The 22,891-nt window shown below is 36.9% G+C and overlaps 1 long non-coding RNA gene across 2 annotated transcripts; it reads left to right on the top strand.

Moving 5' to 3' along the window:
• The first annotated feature begins 5,242 nt into the window (after positions 1 to 5,242).
• Positions 5,243 to 22,636, top strand: LOC144234539 (uncharacterized). 2 transcript variants are annotated; one of them, XR_013336009.1, is made up of 4 exons: positions 5,243 to 5,430; positions 14,787 to 14,859; positions 18,999 to 19,078; positions 22,501 to 22,636. It is a non-coding gene; the product is annotated as an uncharacterized LOC144234539 (long non-coding RNA). The 2 variants fall into 2 exon arrangements; XR_013336008.1 differs by lacking the exon at positions 14,787 to 14,859.
• The last annotated feature ends 255 nt before the right edge of the window (positions 22,637 to 22,891 follow it).

Raw genomic sequence — 22,891 nt, 5'->3', positions numbered from 1 at the left:
AGTCCATGCCACTGGGAGAAAATGCTCAGGTTTTCTTGCCTAAGGCCCAGCCTTCAAGAAACAGCTCTAAGCCCTTTCTCTTTGGAGTGCCTCCAGGTTTGTGAGAGCAAAAATTGTAACACAGTTTGGTGTGATTCTGGATGTAGGAAAAGAAAATATTTAAGACAATTACATTGTAGCTGAGGAAGTGTAAAGTGTGTGAAAGGATGTAACATCTCTATGCTTGACTTGAACTGAAAAATGTCAATCAATACAAGTCAGCTCTGGTAAGTTTTGCATCTTTAATGTAATACCTGGAATAAGTACTAAACATTCTATATCAATATATACATTTAAAAAAACATGATAGATACGGGGCGTCTGGCTGGCTCAGTTGGTTAAGCATCGGACTTTGCTCAGGTCATGACCTCACAGTATGTGGGGTCAAGCCCCAGGTGGGGTCGGGCTCTGTGCTGACAGCTCAGAGCCTGGAGCCTGCTTCGGATTCTATGTCTCCCTCTCTCTCTGCCCCTCCCCTGCTCCCGCTCTGTCTCTCTCAGTGTCTCAAAAATGAATAAACATTAAGGGCAATTAAAAAAAAACACCACCACCAACATCACCACAATAGATAAACCAAAAAGGAATCCAGTGCTGTAGTAAAGTTAGTTCCCAGCAAAACAGTAAATATTTTTTCTGTAATTCAATGTCTTCAGCGATCTTGCTACTTATTTCAAACCTTGTCTCTGGTTCTTTGTCTGCTCTTTTAACAATGCTAACTGTGTGTCAGATTTTGTCTACTATAACAGATAAAGATAAGTTGGTCAACACATCTCCTGCACCATGCATCCCTATTTTCTATTTATTGCATGTGTCCACATCCAAGAATGTATTTCAATCTTATATTTTCAAAAATAAAGACTAAGCTTATTAAAAATTATTAAAATTTATTTTTAAAATAGTATTGTTGGCTTCTACCCCAAGTGTGGGAACTGGGAAGAGATGTTGATACTAATCAGCCCTTTTCTTACTAACTCACCTTATACATTTACAAAGAAAAAGTAGTTCTCATTGAGTTGGAGCTTTCATTTCAATCTATTGAGCTGTCCTATGCCTGGGTTTATGTATGCTGAATGGTGTTTAGCTCCTTCCATTAATAGATATTGGTGCTTTTTACTATACGCTTCATGTGTAATTTTTCTTTTCCCACCAATAGCCACTGTGAAACAACAATCGTTAGATATCAGGGCCTATATGAAGATGGGCAAGTTCTTGGGAAATAGAATTTTCTGCAGTTTACAGCAGAACTGAGCAAGAATGGATAATCTGATCAAAGAGTAAACAGGCAAATTATTTAAAAGCACAAAGTATTTTTAGAGAAGGAAGGTCAGGGGCATGGGGAAGGATGTACAAAGTTCATAGTAGTCTAAAATGAATGCTAATTTAGCATCTAGATTTGACAAATATTTACAACTGACTGTCTGAGGGTTTAAGGGACACGGTCTCACCCCTAGGGATTTTTCTGCATTTGCCTTGATGCAGCCAAATGCACATGTATTTTGGCAAGTCATGAGTCCTTTATTCACTGAGTTTTCAGTGTTAGGCCCAGCTATCTCCTGTTCATTCTCACATCTTGTGTTCATAGTAAACACTTAGGTATTCTTTTTCCCCAGCAAACTCCAGGAATGTTGGAATGGTGCCCTGAAAGCACCCAACTACTCTGTATCTTTGTCAGAGCAATAAGCCAAACACGCATTCCTACAACGTGAGATTCGAGCCTGAGACAGACACTGGTCCTTTGTGTCCAATAACTATGAATGGACAGATATCAGGTCCTGTGAGTGGTCCCACTGAAGTTTTTTCCTAGACTTCAGATGAGAGAGATACTTGTCACCTCCCTTGGGTGACTTGGGAGAATCTTGGACCTGAAATAAACCACAGCCCTCAGCCACAGCTATCTTCTTACCTCAATTCTTTACCCCGTGGCTTAAACCTGTTTTGTAATCTGAAATGGATGGAGTGCTGAGGTAACAGAATTAGATTGCAAAAAGCTTTGCAAGTTCTCGTGATAACCTTGCATCTTACCTCGGAATGTGATATCCATTTTATAATTTATTTTTTTTGAAAAAATTACTTTAAAATTTTTGGAGATAATTATAGACTACATAAGAATATATGCTATAAGAAATATAAGAAAGAGTACACCCCATGTACTCTTCACCCATTTACCCTAATGATAACATTTTGCCTAAAGATAGTATAGTATCAAAACCAGGAAATAGACATTAATATCATCTATCGACTTTATTCAGATTTCACCAGATTTACATACAGTCATTTGTGTGTGCATGTGTGTAATTCTATACAATTTTATCTCAAGTATAGATCCAGTTTTATCACAAGGATAGGATATTACCACAGTTAAGACACAGAATACTTTAATCACAAGGATCCCTCATACTATCCTTTCATAGCTACAACCACTAACGTCTCTCCCTCCCTCTGTCCAGGGTTTTCCAGTGAAACATCACCAACAGCATAAACATGTGCACGTGCGTGCACACACACACACACACACACACACACACACACAGACTTGCTGGCGCTACCAGGCCTGTATGTAGAGTATGTAGATGCTCCAGACGTTCCTACCGCTGGGGTTCCTGTGGCCTAGAGAAAGGAAGTGGGGGAAATTCCCGCTGATGCCTGGTATACAGAGGGGTCTAATTGGGGCAAACCAGCCACAAGGATTGTAATTACTATTCAGCCCAACACTGACACCATCTGGATGGAGACAGGAATGGACCACAGCAGGCAAGGGGCTAAACTCTGAGCAGTTTGGCTGGTGATCACTCATGAACCTTGGCCACTAACCCTTTGTGCCCTTTGTCAAGCTGCTCTCAAGAGATTAGGCCTATGGGCTTTGGACAATGGGAAGCCAAGGAGTGGACGATCATGAATTAGCCCTTGTTCAGTCGGGATATACAGAAAGACATTTAGCTTCATCTGCAAGAGCCTGAGGCAGTTATGTTTTCCACACCTCAGCTCATAAAGTGCTGTTACTCCTTGCTGACCAAGAAGCCGACACCGTAGCCTGGGTATGAGCCCTGCCTAGCAACTGACCCCTCTGTAGATATAACAGATTGGATGCATTTAGAAAAGTGGTCACCACAGCACTTGTGTTGGATAGGGTATTGCTGAGGATGTCGGAGTTTCCAACTGGTGAGGGATCGGCAAGTTGATTATATTGGCCCCTCCCTTCAAGTGATGGTTTAAAAATATGTCTTAATTTGTGTAGATACCACATCTGGCCTAATGGAAGCTTTCCCTTGTTGCCTCACAAGCCACACTATCACCATTAGGGAATTAGAGAAACTGAGTACCATGTATGAATACCTTTGTCGAATAGACATTGACTGAGTCACGCTTTAAAGGTTCTGATGTGCAAGATCGGGCAAAAGAACATGCCGCTGAATGGAAGGTCTATATCCCCATAACCCAAAAGCATCAGGGTTGGTAGAAAGGAAGAATGGAATATTAAAGCAGCAGGTTGAAATGCTAACAAGTAAAACCATCTTGGCTAGGTGGAGTGAGGTACTATCCTAGGCATTAATACATTTTGCCAACAACAACCACAACAAAAGCCATCCCGGAATGCAAGGATTTAGTCAGAGGCAAGGAAAAAGTTCTATTGCAGTATAGTTTGCAAACTGGAGAGACCCAACCTTTGGCTACAAACTGAAAGAACTCTCCAAAGGGGAAGCTTCGAAACAGGCAAATCCTGCAAATTCTGGGCCTTTATGGAGATTGGTCACACTCAAGTTCCAAACCGCAAGCTTTAGGATTAGGGTGGCAAGCAGGAGGCAGCTCACTGCTTCTGGCAGCAGTTTCATGATGTGGCAGCCACTGAAAAGGATGACACGATGCCTTGCCGGGGGCTTTGTGTGAATTTTGCTGAATTCTGTGCCTGTTTGTCACCTCAGGCTGTGCTGGCTGGTTTTTGTTCCTCAAGGTCATTCGATCTGATTAAAATTTTAGTTTCTCACCCTTGACATGAGGAAACCCATCTTGTCTGTCAGTTATTGGTGTCTAATCCTTGGGGTCTTATGTTCTCAATTTGAATGATCAACCAGTAGGGCTTGTTACCCCATAAAACAGATTGGGGAACCCTGATGAGGCACCTAACATGTAAAGGTATGACACTCATAGGAAACAGCCATAGCCCCATGGTAACATGGATCAGTACTGTGCTGCTGAGAACACCAAGTCTCATCATGCCTGGGAAGAATGATCTACTGAAATTTGCAGTGGAATGTCCCGTGGGAATGGGTGAGTTACTTCAAACCCCCGGGTGAGGCGGGACTACTTAATCTCTGCTGGGATCCTGTTGTCCTGCTGCAAGCCAGGCCTGTTGAAATACACTAAAGCGGAAATGAAATGCACACCAGTGAAAGAGGGTAAGAGATGGGGNCTGGAAAACCCCCCCCCCCCCCAGTCCATTCCCTCATGCCTGACAGGGCTGCCTCCCCTGGCCAACATTTATGGTCTGCACAACCAGGTCAAATTCCTAAAGCTGCCAACCTCCCTCTCTTCAAGACCAGGATGCTACATTCTGTTTTGCGCTGGTGCAATCATTTGGCTCCGATCTGTTCCCTCCATTGGCCTGGAGGATAAAATAGCACCCCCAAATTCACCCAGCAAAACATAAATGACAGCCAACGGAGCCTGTCCTTAATAAACACTGAAATGTCTGTAATAAAAGCAGCTGTCCTCCAAAATACAACAGCTCTGGTCATTATTAGTGCCTCACAAGAAGTCACCTGTGCTGTTATCCAAACAGAATGTGGTGTGTTCACACCTGAAGAGTCTAATGTATCATCTTTACTAAACTGCATGAAGACACAAGTAAATGTCCTGAATGCCCCAAGCCCAAGCCTAGGAAACCTACTAAATCAGTGATTAAGATCATAGGGTTCTTAGTGGGAAACCAGTTGTTACTTATTTCGGGAATCATTGTCTTAAGCTGTGCTTTCTCTGCCATGGAGTCATATTCCTGCCGTTGCATCCCGCTCCCATGCAGGCAGATAGTGCCAAATGAGCCACCTCCACGCTAGTAAAACCCCTTAGTGAGTGCTCAGGGCATATCGGGGTGTGTAAGATTGTAACCGCCCGTCAGTCGCCAAGGCTGGAGTGTTGGAGGAGGTCACCCAGGGAGCATGACCTCCAGTTGACCCGTCCGGATCCAGGCAAGCGGAAGCTCCTTCCCCCTCCCTGCGCTTGGAGAGCATGCTCCGCCCACCCGTTTGCGAGGAGGAGCGAATCTCAGGGATGCAGCCTTGAGAGAGCAGTGCTGTGACCAGGCGGGTGGCATGGCCTCCAGATAAGCTTTTATGATTTGGGCCGGCAGGTTCAGAGATCTCCTCATCTCGCTGCTGGGAGAGACAAGCCTCCCAAGTAAGTTCACTCGCTTGTTAAAACCGCTGCCTGCCGATCTGGGGAGGCCGGCTTCTGTGTGTCTCTCCTTACCCGCTTTCCGGGGCGAGACCAGTTTCCGATTTCACCGGCGAATTCTCCACTGGGAGCCAACGTTTACTTGGTAGCCTTAAAGTATCTTTATTTGACCGTCTTCTTGGCGTTAGGGGGAAGAATAGTTTTACTTAGTATATATTTCTAGGTTCTTAGTAACTTTGTATTAGCAATTTATATGTTCCACTGACTTATTTCACGGAAAGGCGGTTTAAACCTTTTTTTTTTTTTTTTTGGTAGATATTTTGTCTTCCTCTCTGGATGCTTTTAATAACATTAACCTGTCTTTGATGTTTTGCAGCGTGAATACAATGTGTATTAGTATGGACTTATTTTTATTATGTTTGGGAACTACCTGGCATACGAAATCGAAATCGTTAAGGAGGTGCTTTTCTATAATTTGGAAAATTCCAAGACATTATCTCTTCAATAATGCGTATGACAAGCATATATATGTATATATATGCACATACCATATATATGCATATATATGTAATATATTCTTGGAATTCTAATTTAGTTCTAAGTCAGACTTGTCTACTTTAACTTCTAGATTTCTTAACCTCTATTCATGTATACCATTTCTTTACTTCAGCTCCTTTCAATGTAATTTCTTCAGATCTATCTTTCAAACTACTAACTGTATGGTTAGGTGTATATAGTTTGCCATTTAACACATTGAATTGTTAATATTAGTTATTTTTTCAGTTTTAGAAATTCTATTTAGTTCTTTTTAAGTCTCAACTATTCTTCATAGTCTCCGTGTTTATTTAGTTTATTTCTTGGTATGCTATGACATAGCTGTATCTATCTATCTATATCTCATTTTTATTGTTTCTCATAATCTAATATCTCATATTTGAGATTTGATTTTGCATTCATCATATTTCTGATTCTGTCTAAAGCCGTGTTTCTTAATCATTTTGAAAAAAATTGAATTTTTGAAATTTTGAATTCTTGAAATGTTTGAAATTCATTTGAACTCATGTTCGTTGGAATCTTATGTTGTGGAGATCTTTAAGTCTGGTTTGAGAATATAATACTCTATGGAGGAATTCTATTTTCTTCTGGTAGGTGCCTAGCAAAATTTCAAATTAAATTTAAATTAAATTTAAAATTTTAACTTGTAGTCTCTTAGTTCACAGAGACAGTCTAATATATTTTCAGTGGAATATTACTCAGCCACCAAAAAGAGTGGAATCTCACCATTTGCAATGACATGGATGGAGCTAGAGTGTATTATGCTAAGCAAAACAAGCAGAGAAAGGCAAATACTGTATAGTTTCACTCATATGTGGAATTTAAGAAACAAAACAGATGAACATAGGGTATGGGAGAAAAAAAAAAGAGAGGGAGGCAACCATAAGAGTCTCTTAACTATAGAGAACAAAGTGAGGGTTCATGGAGGGGAGGTGGGTAGGGGATGGTCTAAATGGGTAATGACTGTTAAGGAAGGCACTTGTTATTTGTTATATTTAAGTGATGAACCACTAAATTTTACTCTTGAAACCAATATTACACTATACATTAACTAACTAGAATTTAAATAAAAACTTGAACTCCACCCCATACACACACACACACACACACACAATAACAAAAAACAAAAAGAATAATGAAGGTTGAACTGAGTTGTATGATTATCTCAGTTCTCTGCCCCTTTGCTGGGAGTAGAGAATGTAAACAAATAAATTGGTGAATGTACTTGGGGGGAAAAAAGGAGAGTAGAGTTGAGTCTAGCCATTTTGAGTCCTAGTTTCATGTGAAATTCTCCAGTCTGACTTTATTTTCTGCTCCCCATAATCATGACCATTTAAACTGAAGCTCTGTCACCATGGATTTGCAAATGGCTTAAGCTAAAGTCCTTTTGCTGTTGCCTACATTTCTATTGGGCTTTTCTTATTCTGGCCTCGGAATGACATCTCCGTGTTTTTAAAAATTTAATCCAAGTTTTTTTCATTTCATTCAGTGTATCAAACTGATGTTACCAGAAATGAAAACCCCCTACTTATAACTTAATTTTCAGACTCCTGAAATATGACTTATAATTATAAACATTAATCAATTAACAGTAGTTTTCACTTATTCTTGTTATAAGGAATTAATGGTATAACATCTGTAAAGTTCTTAGTATAATTTCTAGAATATAATAAATGTTTAATGATGTTAATTGTTACTATTAAAATAATATAAAACATCAAAGACACAATCTTGGACCTCAGGGAACATATATGCTGTATAAAAGTAAAAGGTAAAGATACAAATATGGTATGTTGATTGCAATTCTACAAAAATAACAAAGGATATACACTGTTAATATGTCTCTTTTCATAATAAAAGACATTTATTTAACATAATATATACATGTATATGTAAACGTTATGTCTTATTGATTGTATTACAAGGATATATTTTCTCCTTTATTTCTTTTCAAAATTTCCCAATTTGGAAAATGAACGTGTATTATTTTTTTCTATCAGCAGGAGTTATTGGAGTTTTTGATGCTTTTTGAGCACTTGCAAACTAGATTTTGCTTTTATCATTATTCAACTCAAGCTTCTGCCAAGCATCAACTCAACATTTTTTTTCTTTTCCTTTCTCCCTTTTTATTTCTCTCTTCTTTCCTTCCTTCTTTTTCTCATTGTCTCTCTCTTTTTTCTTTCTCCCACCCCCACCTTTCTTTCCTTCATTTAGAAAGAATTTAGGAATAGTAGGTAGTTTTCCAAAATGTCCTTGATGTTGACGTCTAAAACTGACATAACAATTAAAATAGTTGTGCATCTGTTTACACACATATGGAGGTATATGAATGATCTAGATTCACCAGGTAGGTAAATTACTCAAGTCCCAAGTGACTTGTTACTCAGGTATGGTCTTTGGACCAGCAGCATTGACATCACCTGGGAACTTGTTATAAATGAAGACTCTCAGGCCCCGTCCTAATCTACAAAATCAAAGTCTGCCGTCTAACAAGATCCCCAGGTGATTCATTTGTAATTAAAGTGTAAGGAACATTACTGAAGCAGATTTTAAACAGCAAAATGAGTTGAGAGTTGAGATAATTATTGAAGGGAAAAATCTGTTTCAATTATCTGTATGATTTTTATAAAGTGATTATTTGGAAGGTTGAAAGGGATGGTCAGGATATTGAATTACCAATGGATAAATACCTCAATTCTCAGATTTTTCTACCATAGTTAGTCTCTACCATAGTTAATCACTGCCATGGTGACTGCTCAAGGGTGATCATTCAAGTCTCTTAAGCCCCCGATGAATTGGTAACAGTGTAGTACTGTTCTTCATTTAAAGTGAAATCATTGTCCAGACAAAAATAGGAATTTTTAAATTAAGAAGAAAATCCTAAATCTCACCATGTGGCTTCTCACTTTCGATGCCAGTATCTGTATATGCACACTCAGTTGTGTTTGCGAATTGTTTTATTTATGGCAAGCTATAGTGTGTGCATGGTGGGTTAGATGGAAAGGATAGGATATTTGAAGTCTTTGTGATCATTGTTTTTATAGTGCTATTTTGAACTAATTGTAATTATGATTAGTTACTTATTTTTATTTTCAAGTTGGCTTACATTCAACACCTAGTGCTCATCGCAATAAGTGCCCTCCTCAATGCCCATCACCCATTTCCCCATCCCCCCCCACCCCCCCTCAGCTTGCTCTCTGTATTTAAGAGTCTCTTGTGGTTTGCCTCCCTCCCTCTCTGTCCATGGGGGAAGGGAGGGAAAGATAGTTGTAATTATGATTATTAATAAGAATTCCAACTATCAAACTTCCCAATTATGATTTGTAAATGCTGCATCACATCCCATTGAGTTGATACACACAGATTATTTAATCGATCTCCCATTATATGGATAGTCAGATAGTTTCCAAGTTTTGCTATTATAAATATTGTGGTAGTAAACATTTTTGTACAATAGTTTAATCCGTTAAGTTCATTTCCATAGCATGAATTGCCAATAATGGAATTGCTGGAATCAAATATATGCAACTTTATAGATGTGTTTTTTGTTGTTCCTTGGTTTCTAATACACTGTTTAGGATAGTTTTAGTTTCACATATGTTAATTCAAAATCAGATTTAAACATTTCAGTAAAGGAAAAGATGTGCTAATGAAGTCAGTGAGGATGCTAATTGGTATTTATTTTTGTTTCTTCTGCTTACTTTTGGCTAACCTCTTTTCTAGTTGTTTAGGATGAAAGCTGAGGCCACTGAATTGAGATGATAAGCTTACCCCACGTATTGTTTTAGTGGCGTATCTTGTGGTTTCATTTTGATCCAGTTCAAATTTCTTTATGATTTTTTTTATTTCTTCATAGCCAACAGGTTATATATAATTGTGCAATTTAGTTTCCAAATATTTTTTAAAATTTCGAATTTAATTGTAGTGTTGCCAGAGAATATACTTTGATTTCTAATTTTATTGTAGTATTGAATTCTAATTTTAATTTCTAATTTAATTGTAGTGTTGCCAGAGAGTATACTTTGTAAGATTCGAATGGTTTTAAATTTAAGAGGCTGATTTTATAACCTAGAATATTGTGTATGTTGCAGATGTTCTGTGTGTACTTGAAAATAATGGATTTCTCTGTTGTTGGGTGCATATTCTATAAATTGTCAATTAGGTCAAGTTGATTGTTGATGTTCATCTCTTATATCCTTGCAGATTTTTGGTCTAATTGTTCTCCTAGTATTGAAGAAGGGATACTTAAATATTTTACTACATTGATGGATTTATCTATTTCTCCTTTCAGTAGTATTAGTCTTTGCTTCATGAATTTTGAAACTGTTACTCTGTGCATAAACATTTGGAATGCTAAATCGTCAGGATGAACTAATATCTTTACCATTATGACATACTTTCTTTCTCTCTTTCAATATTACTTTCTCTGAAATGTACTTGTTTAATATCCATATAGACAATCCTACTTCCTTTTCATTAGTGCTACTGTGGTATATCTTTTTCTATCCTTTCACTTTGAATTATCTGTGTCTTTTTTATTTAAAGTAAGTTTCTCATAAGAGACTCTTAAATATGGGGAACAAACAGAGGGTTACTGGAGGGGTTGTGCGGGGGGGGCTAAATGGGTAAGGGATATTAAGGAATCTACTCCTGAAATCATTGTTGCACTATATGCTAACTAACTTGGTTGTAAATTAAAAAAATAATTAAAGTAAGTTTCTAATAAACAACTTTAGTAGGCCTTGCTTTTATTTTAAATCTCCTATGATCATTCTATATCTTTTGATTTGATTACTTTGTTTATTTACATTTAGTGTGATTTTTGATGTGATTATGTTTAAATCTAAAATTGTGACTTGTTTTCCATTTGTCCATTTGTTATTGATAATTTTTATGCTTTTTTGTTGTTCATTTAGTACTTTTAACATTTTATCTCTTTTCTTCATATATTAGGTTATAATTCTTTTTATTGTTTTTATGGCTTATGCTATACATCTTTTCTTATTAAAGAATGACTTAAAGTGTAATTATAACATTTTATGTAAAATATCAGAATATTACAAAAGTATTTTTCTACTTCTTACTTACCGGTCTTTGTACCATTGTTGCCAAATATTTTATTACTAATTATGTTATAAACCATGATACTACACTGTTCTTATTTTTGTTAGAACAGTCAATTGTTTTAAAAGTAATGTAAATGAGAAAATGTCTTATATTTACTCACATTATTACCATTTCCTATTATCTTCATTCCCTTTTTCATCTGGTATCATTTCTCTTCCACCTGAAGTACTTTCCTTTAGCATTCTTTTAGTGAGAATTTGGTAAAGAGATCATTCAACTTTTAATTCCTCAAAAGCTTTTACTGCTTTCAATTTTGGAGGAAAAGTTACATAAACATAAAACTCTGAATTGACAGGGTTTTTGATGTACTTTGATTTTGTTGCCCCATTGTCTCCTCATTTACATTGTTTCTGATGGGAAATCTGTGGAATTTCTTATCTGTGTTCCCCTAAAATGGAGCTTTTTCCTCTGTATGCTACTAAGATTTTTTTCCTTTATTACATGATTTGTGAAATTTGATAATGTACCTTTGTGTAGTTTTCTTCATATTTCTTATGCTTGAAGTTTGCTGAGATTCTTGGATCCTTTGATGTATAGTTTTCACTAGGTTTGAAAAATATAGAGTCATTATTTCTTTTTTTTAATGTTTTATTTATTTCTGAGAGAGAGAGAGAGAGAGAGAGCGTGCGTGCATGAGTAGGGGAGGGTCAGAGAGAGAGGGAGATACAGAATCCAAAGACAGGTTCCAGGCTGTGAGCTATCAGCCCAGAGCCCGATGCCGGGCTCAAACTCACGAACCATGAGATCATGACCTGAGCCGAAGTCAGACACTTAACCAACTGAGCTAACCAGGCGCCCCTGGAGTCATTGTTTCTTATAATGTTTTTCTCTGTAACCTTTTCTTTTTCTTCCAAGCAGTCCAGTTTACATACATTTCAACTGCTTAAAGCTGTCCTAATGCTCGTGTTTTTCTTCTGCAATTTCTAATCTTCTCTTAATTCTACCCAGTGATATTTTGTCAGATATTTATGTGTCATTTTCCAGAATATTCATTTTAGTCTTTTATAAATATATTCCACATCTTAATATATTTATTATGTTTTAGTATATGGAATACACTTACAGCAATTGTGTTAATTTCCTGTCTTGGGATTCTAACATCTGTCAGTTCTGGGTGGCTTTTATTTGATTTTTTCTTTCTTCCCTGTATCTTCAGTTTTTCTGCTTTATTGCATGCCTAGTAGTTTATTATTATATGACAGTCACTTTAAATTTTACTCTATTAGATTTTGGATACTTTGAAGTCTTATGGGTGTTCTTGAGGTTTTTGTTTAATTTTTTTTTTAAAGTTTTATTTGTTTCTGAGAGAGACACAGAGAGAGAGAGACAGAGAGAGCGAGAAAGACAGCGTGAGCGGGGGAGGAGCAGAGAAAGAGGGAGACAGAGAATCCAAAGCAGGCTCTAGGGTCTGAGCTGTGAGCACAGAGCCTGATGTGGGGCTCGAACCCCCAAAACTTCTTCATTATCAGGTTTTCTTTCCTTTTCTGCCCCTGGTGGCGAATCATCTGAATGGTTTTGAGTAGTACTGCCTTAAATTTTGTTCTCTTACATATCTCTCACGTCCACCCTGCCTGTCTGCTACTGTACATGTCAGAACCTTTGGAATTTTCATCCCAAATTGTATCATTTTTTTCCATAAGGCTTCACTTCTACTGTCCAATATAGCTAACCCACCTCCCTCTCTGCTCTTGGTCCTGTTACCTCCCTGTGGTCCTAGTTATGAACAAGTCAGGTGCCAACTTCTCAGGGAGCAATTCTTGAAGATCCTTCCTATTCACTTAACCACCAAAGGCCACAGCCCTTCTTGAGTATCTCATAACCCTCTGGCTCCATAATTAAATGTAAAAAGGATTTATCAGGTTTTTTAATCCTTTGATTTATTTTCTTTGAATGTGAGTCCCTCAAGGCTATAAATTCCATCTTCTTTGGTTATGTCATGGATCCCAGCTCTTGTGAATGACTTCTAGCAATTCATTAATAAATGTTTGCTAAATATTATTAAATTATGGGCTAAATTAGCCCTAGAACATGTTTCATCATCTAATATAACTCTTTATTTTATATATTAAAATGGTTATGAGACCCAGTGAGAGCAACAGTGCATTTTAGTGAAGCATCCACAAAAAGACTCTTTAGGGGCACAGGAATTTAGGACTGAGCCCCTAGGTTGGGATGGCTCAGTGGAAGTTAGTTAGTGTCAGGGATAAGCAAGAGCTGTATAGATATAGGAGGCATTAAACCAAAAGAGGTAAAAAGATAACTGGAGGGTATATGGTACGGGCAAGAATAAAAAGATATGAGTATAGACTTTTTCAGTTTCTTTGCCTTCTGAACTCCTAACAGTGTATTTTATATCCCTCTAAAGACCATAGAAGAAATAAGAAAGGCTGAGTCATGTACTTTAGAATGAATAGAAATAATAATTATTATAATAATAAAAGTAGCTAATATTTATTGCACACTTACTCATTAACTATATATTGAGCACCCTCATGAGAACTTGATGCATATAACCCAATTTAAGAAAGAAGGGCTGAAAATGATTAACGATTTTCCCAACACTCACAAAGCTAGTAAATGTCAAAGTCAGGAGGATTAGGATTTGAAGAGTCAATGGTCTTAACCATTGGTTTATAATAGCTATGACCCTTAACTAACTCTTGATAGAAATCCCAGATCAAACATTCTGAGACCAAAAAAGGGAAAGTATTTTTCAAATCTAGGGTTATTTTTGCCTCTTTTGTGGTTTGATTCAGGGCCTGAATCAAAAATAAAAGATGAAGACAGATATAGATGAAGAAATGATGAGGAAGAGGAGATACAAAATAAAGGAAGAAGAGGAGGACAGGGTGGAAAGTGGGAGAGGAGAGTAAACGTGTAATGAACTAAGAGAGTGGAAGAAGGAAAAAGACCACAAATGACAGTAGAGTTATGGGGAGGGTTTTTGGTGGCTTAGAATGAGGGGAGAGAAAAGGTAGATGCAGTTTAGGGGCAATATCAAGAAGTGGAAATACTGGGAAGGTGGATTTGTGGTACTTTTGTACTATTTTGAGTACAGTATAAATACTCAAATTGTTTTAATTGTTTTTGGCTTTCAAAGTACTGACATTTTAATGCAACCATTGCAGAAATCAGTTTATGTTTATGATTAAGTGAGCTAAACTTTATTAGAGCTAGCTATATTTCAAAGTTTGTGCACATATTTGAGGGTTAATCAGGTAGAGGTACTAGTATGGATTTAAATATTTGTATCCTTGGTCCCTATAATTAAATCTTGCATACATATCAGCAGATGTTCTACTTTAATTTCTTATAAGGGTGGGTTCCTAAAGAGAGTCATATTATTTCCTAAGAAAGTATACATTGAAGGCTTTGAAGAACATTCAATCTAGACAAATAATATTCCAGATTTGTTAGCACAGTATGCAACCTAATTTCACATTTTACTTTTCAGGATTCTTAATTCAAGTTCATTTGATTTTTTTTTAGTGTTCCGATTCATATTTTGTCCAGTTAGTAGTCGTATCTGTAGATGAGTCTCTACCAAATATATTATTTTCTCAGCTTTTGAACAAACTTAGATCAGTATTAGGAAACATATATTAAAAGTATGTTCACTATTGTTCAGTTGTTATGTTGAATTCTGATTTCATTCTTTCTTCTATTTATATGTTCAGAAAAAGAACCAACAACTGTTAGAATCTTATTCGCAGATTCTGAAATGTTATCAACTTTTTGTACATGAATAAGGTAAAATATGATAAAGACTTTGATGAGCATATTTCTGGTTATGTTTAGTAAAACAGAGGTATTTAATTTTAAAAGTCTTGGTTTCCTTGAGAGTTTATTTATTATAAGATAGGAGCTTTATTATAAGATAGAAACTTATGATTGACCTACTTAATTTGAGTCAGTTTTATGGGTAAGTTAATGAGGGAAACTTAGATACAACAATAAACATATTTGTAAGAGAAATAAATAGTTTTCTAGGGTGATCAGTCTAGAAACTGAAAACATTCCAGCAAATAATCCCAGTACACTGTGAGAAAGTCAGTCTGGTTACAGCAACTTAAGTACTTCAAATATTTACTTGGTAGAGCCTTAAAAATAATTTTTATTTAAACAGTTTTTTTTTTAATTTGGACAATCCAGAGATATGCTTACTTAGACTATTTCAGTTGGACACTCCATGGAAAGAAATCTATCAGTGGTTGAGTTCTCTGAGAAATAGATTCTGAGATAGAAATTTGCATGCAGACATTTATTGGGATGTGCTCTTTGGATCAACAGCTGGGAGAGAGTGAAGACCATAGGAATGGGTAAAGGAAGAAGTTGAGGTTCGCTGCTGTCCTTAGAAGAGCCTCAGCCAGTCCCATGGAGGCTGGGATGACTCTGCAGAGATGTATGACAAAAAGGCAATGAGGACTGGGCCTTACACCCCTGCCTGGAGTAGTTATTAGATGTAGGTTGTTTCCAGGAAGGGGATGTGACCTCAGAGGAGGTAGCTCTCTTGAGCTGAAAGCAGTATTGGAGAAGTACTCAGATAACAAATGTTAACGGTTGACAACATTCCTCCAGCAGCTGGAGGTATGAATTTGAAGCCAGGGACATGGTTGACATACCACAGCATCCACTACATTAAACCAACAAACAGAAAACTAGAGGGGCACCTGGGTGGCTCAGTAATTTTAATGTCTGACTCTTAATTTCAGCTCAGATCATGATCTCACGGTTCGTTAGTTCAAGCCCCAGATCGGGCTCTGCATTGAAAGCATGGAGCCTGCTTAGGATTCTCTCGCTGTCCCTCTCTCTCTGCCCCTCCCTCTTCCTCTCCCCCTCTGTCAAATTAAATAAATAAACTTAAAAAATCTAGAAATGTTTTACCATGTTTTAGAGCTAAGTCTCAGGATCTAGAACATAGTGCAGAGCTTACAGCGCCTCTGTAGCAATTGGCACTAATGGGCTTTCTCACCATATAACTGGTGTTCTTTGCTCTTTATCTTTATATTCTGCTTCATTGTGTTTCACCTGTGTTCTGCCTCTGGGTTTATTACTGCAACTACAGTTGTTACTGGCTGATTTGTCTTTGAAGTCATGACTTGTGAGGCTTTAGAGATACCAGAGAATTCTTTCAGTGGGCTCTCTGCATCTATACAAGTCAACTGTCTGCTTCTTGTCTCACATTCAAATTTCCTAGGGGAGAGAATGCTACTGTTGTAGACCATGACTGTTCAACATAAAGTGTGTCTTCAAGGAAGATCTCTTGTGCCTGGTCCTTTTATATACTGGTTTATATAAATGACTCCCATTGAGTTTGTGATGTAGCCAAATCAGTGAAATCACAGGACATACAACATGATGGTTAATTTATAAAGAACTTACCAGAAGGAGAGCTCTTGGCAAGGTGTGTAATAAGAGGCTGCTCAATAGGACTCAATTTAAATTGAAGCTCATTGCCTAGCTTGTTAGTTCATAATGGTGATCCTTTTATAGTTTTACCCCCCAAAATGTTTGACCTAACAGAGGTTTTCAAATTTCATGGTGCACCTGCTGTCCTAGGAAGATAGCTTAAAATGAAGATACCTTCATTTTAATAAAATGTTAAATAATAAATAAAACATTCTGTGTCCATTAGGTTGCAGATAACAAAATCACTACCTGTAGTTTCAGAAGACAGGGATAGAAAGGTGTCAATCAGATGTTTACAAAATTGTTGGGAGGGTTCGCATACCAGATTCCAGGTTTGACTTCCATTTCGACTTCCAAAATGACCGCTGAACTGGGTCATAAAGGAAACTTCATTGGCTACCTTGACCATGGTTTAAGGGAGTTAGGCAGTCTGTGTCACAGTACATGCCAGCAGAATGGATGGCACACACCTTCCCTGTTGACACTAAAACACTGTGAAAGAGGGAGAAGGATCTCCTACAGCTGTTCTATGAAAATCCATAATCCTACATGTAGTAGAAATAGGGAAAGTAGCAGAAACAGGGCCTTTACCTCATGTGTTTGCTCATTACAGACTCTCACGGGTATATCTGCTTTTAGAAGACACATCATACATGGGAGCCTTGGGAAAGTTGCTCTCACTTCTCCTGTGTAGTGAGTAAGCTAATCTGAACCATCTACCACCTACCCCAGATGAATCAAGTGCAGGTATCCATAAACCATAAATTGAGAAAACAAATTATCATATGGCAACTCATTGGTCAGAAGTTAGGACATTCTAATAAAAAGCAAAACACATATTAAAAGAAATGACTTTTCTAAATATGTCTGGATTTTATAGTGTTACTAAATATGTCCCAATACTATATAATTTTTTATAATATATAATTTTGGCTTTGGTTTTGTAAATCACTGGCATTTATACAGCTACAGATACAGCATTGAATTTTAGAGTTTGCCAATCTTGGACCTTAAATATTGCAATTTAGACTGATGGGTAATATTGTCAACTACATTTCAACAATCGATTGATTACTTAATGAAATCATGGCTAATATGGCCCCAAGGCATATCCTCCAGAATTGCTCTTTAGTGCCATGTTACCTGCCTTGTTTCTGAGCTGAAAAAGCACAGAAGAAAGAGACAATAAGAGATAATGATGAAGCCATAGCTCTGAGGGCAGCCAAGGCATCATTTAGCAATTGCCCATCACCCAGGGACAGTTTTGTTTCTCTCACTGCACTCGTCTGCCATGGGGGAAATTCCATGAAATTAGTACAATATATATGTATTTTTTTCTTTTAAATTTAAAATACTAAAGCTGTGTAGATCAATTCTGCTGTAGCTATAAAACATGGGAAATGGTATCTGTCGGTCAGGCAGAAGAAGACAAGTAGTTCAATGTGGTGTGTGAAGTATTCAGACTATCACAAGAGAGTGAACTGGAGATGATCCTTTAAAGCCTGTACATACCATTGTGAATCACAGAAGAAAAGCCTGGGCTAGATTTACAAGTTGAAGAAACTTCAGGATATTCACCACAAAAAAGCTTTGAAAGTGAATGAGATTAATTAGAGAAACTGTGTAGAAATTGTATGATAAGAAGAAAGCCAAGTTGGTACTGACCCTGATTTATGATTTGGACAAAGGAACCTGAACCTGATAAATGTATGACCAATGAAGTGGAGGAGACCAGGTAAATATGGATGAGTGGTCATCATGAATTCAGTAGAAAGCTGGTGAGGTAGATAGAAATAGGAGAATGAAGAGAAGGGAAAGGACAGATGGAAAAAAAAAAAGAGTATCTTGCATTTTTGGTCAAGAGTAGAAATAACCTTTTTGGTTATTGGATATGATAGACACATCGGGCTACAAGATTGTAAAAGGATTCACCTTGACACTTGACTGGTTGATAGGCCCCCTAGACCTCCTGGGATTCTATTGAGAAGTGGGAAGTTGATAGCTAGAAATGGATTTTTTTTTTTTTTTTTTTGATAAATAAAGATATACTTGTCTCTCTGGATCTAGCTAGTGACTTGAGTATGATGACTGGCAACGTGCCTCAAGATGGTCCACTGTAATAGGTAACTCTTATGGGTCAACTTTGCTGGACCAAGAGTTACTCAAGTATTTGGCCATACGTGATTCTGGTTGTGTCTGTGAGGGTGTTTTCGATGAGATCAATGTTTGAATTGGTAATCTAAGTAAACAAATTGCTCTCTGAAGGTGAGAGGGCTTCATCCAATCAGATGAAGGCCTGAATAAAACAGAAAGCCCAGCCCTGCTGCAAAGTAAAGGGAAGCACCTTCTGCTTGACTAACCTGGGCTGAGATATTGGTGATTTTATGTCTTCAGACTTGAACTGAAACACCGACTCTTTCCAGCTCTTGAGCTTGCTAGAATTTGAACCAAATGCTGACATGTGCTCTTCTGGTTCTTAGGCCTTCAGGCTCACCATCTGCTATCCTGAGTCTCCAGATTTCGAATGCAGATCTTGGTACTTGTCAGCCTGCATAATCATGTGAGTTAATTCTTTATTTTCTGTACACATACAAACACACACACGTGCACACACGAACACACCTGTGCACACACACATACACAATATGGTTCTGCTTCCCCAAAGAAGCTAATAAGACTAATAATATTGGTCTCTAATTAATACACCCAGAGACTTCCAGGATTTGATTGCCATCCTTGAATTGATGAGGGACCTTATAAAACAATGTATACAGGGTACATTTTTAAATCCTTGGAATGGAAGGTAGTTACCCTTATTGACAAGAAAATCATCTGTGCTAGGTTTTGTGAATGACTCCAAAGAGAAAGCTGTTGTTTTCTGCTTTCAAAAAGCTGAATTTCCAGATAAAAGGAAGTGACTTAATGAAGGAAAATATTGAGACTCTTTGAGGGGTACTGTTTTAAGGCATGTTTTATTGTCAGATACAGTTTCTAATTGAATCTTCACCGTAAAGAGCCTTGTAAGACAGCATTAGACCTCTTAAGAAAAATGAAGATATAAAGACATGAAGTGTAGGTAACATACCTGAAGTCACACAGCTGGAAAGGGGAGTATTGAGTAGTATAATTCAGTTTGTCTTACTCCATAATCATTCTCTCAAAATCTTTCCATTATGCCTCTCTACTATATATTTATATTTATGTTTAAATACAATACATAAATTATTATATATATTTCTTTTGCAGAATGTTCTATAGTGATATGACAGTTATTTAGCACAGAAACATAGTTTAATAAAATATCACGTATTAAGTCTTCCTCTGTTCTTTCTCATTTGTATGAGCTAATCTAAGTAGAAGTGTGTGACATCAAAATTAATGCAAACCAAAATGGCAACTTGGATATTATAATTTTATTGTACTATTAGAATATTAAGTGCTTGTTGAACCAGAAAATCCAGATTACATGTAATCATTTTTATAATGTTCCAGCTTTATTTGCAAATAATTGTGGCCTGATATATATTCTTTTTGCACTTCAGTCTCCTTATCCATAAAATGAAGATAAAAATAATAGCTACCACATAGACTTATGTGACTGTTAGAAAAGTTAATATGTGTTAGTCACTTAGAAAATGCCTTTCACACTCAATTCCCAATAAGTATTTATTATTATTCTTAACTTTTATTCTAAAATTAACCCAAACTATTTTAGAAATAAGTGTTACCAGCTAACAAACCTCCGAGAACATGCCATGGGATCCAGAACTTAAAGAAGTCCAGTTTAACAAACCCTTGTTCTGGTTTTCTATACTATCTGTATCTAAGAGTCGTGATTCACACCCAAGTATTATACAGAGTACTCATTTTCCGGTTACTTGCTATTTTGCAAAAATCATTTCCTTACTTAAACATCTGCATATTTGAATAGGAAAGTTTTGCTATCTGCCTTTCCACATGCTCAACTGTCAAATCTTCTGTCAAATTTTGAAGATCTGTATTTAGATATCCTGATTTTTATTCATCATTGGAGATCTGGTGATTACTGAAGATCAGTAATCTGATTATTTTATTTTTAATTCTTGGAAAATTGGAACTGAAATGAGTTTGGCCAAAAATGTGGATTTCTGTTGATACACAATTTACTTTTTTCATATGTATGAATTCTATTGCTGTGAGAGTCATCACATCTTATCAATTACTATAAAAGCTCCAACTATTTCACACTTCCTATTTATTTGGATTCAATCCAAATAAAACTAATGTCAAATTATTCCACCCACTTTTTTTTTCAAATTCTATTTACTATGATCCTCAAAGGCAAGGAAATTAGATGCATGATTACATGGGAAAGCAGATGCTGTGCTGACCCCAGTTGAGACAAACCGCACTCATTTGAGCTTCTCTTGTGAGCACGGACCTACTGAAGCTGCGTTTCTGCACACCAGTGACAATGTCTTTTTTCCTCAAAGGCAGAAATTGTTTGCTATGTGAAACTCTTGGACAAACAAAACTCCGTTTTAAAATGGAGAAGAATTGAGGACAGGCAAGGGAATGAATTATCCTCCCCCCTCCCCCAGAGGCTCATGAGAAATTGGTAATTCAGTCCTGAAATTTTTTTGTTTACTTTTAATTTTTCTCCTGTCAAGAAAGAGAGGACGAACATAAAACCTTATAAGAATTTTATATGCCACTTATGAAAAGTTTTAATCTACACTTCCACCCTGATAAAAGTCATTAAAATGTCACTAAATTTCCTGAATTGTCAGGATGTTTCTTTTCTCCTGTTGGAGAGTTACTAATAAAACAGGGAAAAATAACTCCAACTACTACTAATCACTTAATATCACAGTGAAAGCACAATTTATATTGCACATCTCACTTGTTCTTCAAGAAAAGAAAGCTCAAAGTTTACTAACACTCAGTTTACTTTGTAGAACTATCAGATTACACGAAGTCCCTATATTTATGTATTCCTCGCAGGCCTTTTCAACAAGATCAATTTCGGCTTTGAGAATCAATTTTCCGAGCAATACCATGACTTGCTTACCTACTCAACTACATAAAACGTTTACTCATATTTCTGGGCTGTGTGTTCTAACTAATTAGTTCTACTGAATTCTGAACACTTTTTAAATGATGCATATCACTTAAAAGGGCAATACAAGACTGCAGTGTCCAGCAGAATAAACCAACTAGGTGACAGCCTGATTATCACATTATTACTTCCCACCTGAAACATCTTCCAGTACTTTTATAGTTCAGGTCTCCAACGCAACAACCATAACATGAACTAGAACAACAATAATAATGTTATCAATAGCATGAAGAAGATTAAATTCAGTGAATGTAATAATAGAAGTTTCCTGATATTTGGCTTGTACTGGATTGGTTTCAGTTCTCTATAACACAGATGCTACTGATCACAATGTAATTGTCAGGAAAAGAAAATCGGCCAGTTAGATCGTATGAGCTGATTAGCATAAGGGAAATCTAGACTTGTGAACACGGACAAAACCTAGCTTTGCGGAACACAATGAATGTGATTGGCATAACTGTTTGACCCCTAGTTTAACGGGAGGATTCTTGTGGTTCCATTCTTCCTTTAGAGTCATGGTGTGAAATGAAGGCAGAATGCTCCCATTCTAACCCTTTGGATTTCTCTTCTCCCCTCTATTAGTCAGCTTATAAAGCTTTTCCTGCTAGCCCTAAGATCCTGCTTGTGTGATAAAGGAGCAAATGTTGCCATTGGAAACTTTAGTTTGGCCCATTTACTGGCGGGGAAACAACAACAAAAAGAAGTAAAAGAGAAATGTAGTTTGTAAATGTAGTTTGTGCTTTAAAGAACGACCAAATGATGAAAACCAACTTAACAAAAGAATTTGTGAATCAAATAGACAGCACCTCTCTTTACACAATCAATATTGTTTCCTCATCTGTATAAAATGTATACTGGGACTGAAACTCACGTTTTTTTTACAGTGTAAATGAAACTTACTTGAAGCCATCTTTTACTGGTGCAGTGAGGAAATTCACTTTCATACAAGTCTACAGAGTGATATGTCTTGGATATAGTTACAACTCTGCCTTGGCCTCAAACAATAAAACTCAGAACGTGTGCCTGTCTGAAAATTATTTGCTGAAATTAGTGGCCAAAAAATAAATAATTGAGATATATCGAACACTTATTTTATGCCAGGATCTCTTCTAAATGCTTACAAGTATTAAGCTCATTGGATTCTCCAAATAAGCCTATGAAGGAGGAATAACTATCATCCCCCTTTTACAGATGAAAGCAATGGGATACAGTGACGTAAAGGCCCCCTGAGCTCAAAAGTATTCAAGTTGGAATTCAGAACCAGGCTGTCTGGCT

The sequence above is a fragment of the Crocuta crocuta genome, unplaced genomic scaffold, assembly GCF_008692635.1.
Source record: "Crocuta crocuta isolate KB4526 unplaced genomic scaffold, BGI_CrCroc_1.0 scaffold115, whole genome shotgun sequence".
Lineage (NCBI taxonomy): Eukaryota > Metazoa > Chordata > Mammalia > Carnivora > Hyaenidae > Crocuta > Crocuta crocuta.
The sequence above is the reverse complement of the archived record's forward strand: the minus strand, read 5'-3'. Positions and strand labels throughout refer to the sequence as shown.